Source organism: Vipera ursinii (genome assembly GCF_947247035.1).
Source record: "Vipera ursinii genome assembly, chromosome: 3".
In the NCBI taxonomy this organism is placed as follows: domain Eukaryota; kingdom Metazoa; phylum Chordata; class Lepidosauria; order Squamata; family Viperidae; genus Vipera; species Vipera ursinii.
In genome coordinates, this window is record NC_139516.1 from 144346405 (window position 1) to 144347858 (window position 1454).

Below are 1454 nucleotides of genomic sequence, written 5' to 3' on the forward strand. Positions count from 1 at the left end.
CCTGACGTCACCCGAGCAGGCACGCAAACCCCGCCTTCTTCTTCCAATGGAACGGTACAGCAGACGTGTCTTCCCCTGGAAGGAGGAGGCAGAGGCACGTCACTCCTCTGTTGGGAGGGCTTGCCTCAAGAACGCGTGGCTGTCCGCAGGCGCTCATGCGCAGTGGGGCTCTCGCAAGCTTTCTCCTCAAACACCGCGTTTCTTGACCTCCGGGCTGGGGGGGGGGAGGGAAAATCTTGGCACGGCGCAGGCGCGTTACCTTCGCCACGTGCTGTACCGTAAAGGTCGGGGTTGCGTTTAAACTTTTCAGGGCTTTGAAGAAGATGGAGAAAAGGAAAGAAAAAAAAACCTCGCTGGCCGATTTGTTCCGCGAAAAATATATTTCCGCGAAAAAATATATATTTTTATTTTTGTATGCGCGTATGGTATTTAAGCTTTTTCTTCCTTTCAACGGCGGCTTAGATGAAATTCAGTGGTATCTGAATTTCAGATACTCAATAGAGCGAATTTGATTGAAACATCGGGCTTCCAATCGCAACCAGTTGGTCTTGGGGGCAGAACAGCCTTTCTGAATACAGGCTACAGTTAGTTGTAGGTTTGGTTTTTTTTTTCTTAAATCCTATTTTTAATTTGGTTTATTATGAATCCTTGTGAAGTCTTAACATTACCATTCCTAACCGTTCTTTATCTGAAAATTTAATAATGGTGCGTGTACTTTTTAACTAATGCCCTAACTATGCTCTGCGTTGCCCTGGGGCAGGACTAGGCAACCTTGGCTCTTTTATGACTCGTGGACTTCAACTCCCAGAATTCCTGAGCCAGCAACTCCCAGAATTCTGGCTCAGGAATTCTGGGAGTTGAAGTCCACGAGTCATAAAAGAGCCATGGTTGCCTATCCCTGCCCTGGGGCATGGATATGAAAATACCCCAAGAGTTTACTGAAATTGTTACCCCACGGACACTCTTCCACAGCCTGGTCATTCCCCAGATCCCCCATTGGGCTTATTTTCATTAAACCTCAGTGGCATGGCTGTGAAACTCAAGAGTGATACGTTGGAGGTTCGCTGATAGACTGATTATGTGCCATCAAGTCATTTTTGAATGCTAGCAACCACATAAATATTCTTCATGACAATCTATCCCAATCATCAACCATTGCTTCTCTTTGTCTTCTTAAAGGAGAAAGAGTGTCTTCTCTTCTACACTTCTGCATTTCCTGTCCTAACTTTCAATCATAGTGTTTATTCTATTACACAGAAAGCTGACACCTCTTCTAACTTCCAGTGGTACATAATATATTATTTATGACCAACTCCTGTTTATTACTGTCAATCAACTACACTTTTTTACCTTTGTCAACTTTCCTTTTGGAGACTTGAAAACTATTCTAGTGCTTCATTTCTTTGATGGAAATCTTTGTATTTTTGAAGTGTGAAGACAATTGCTTCAGCCTG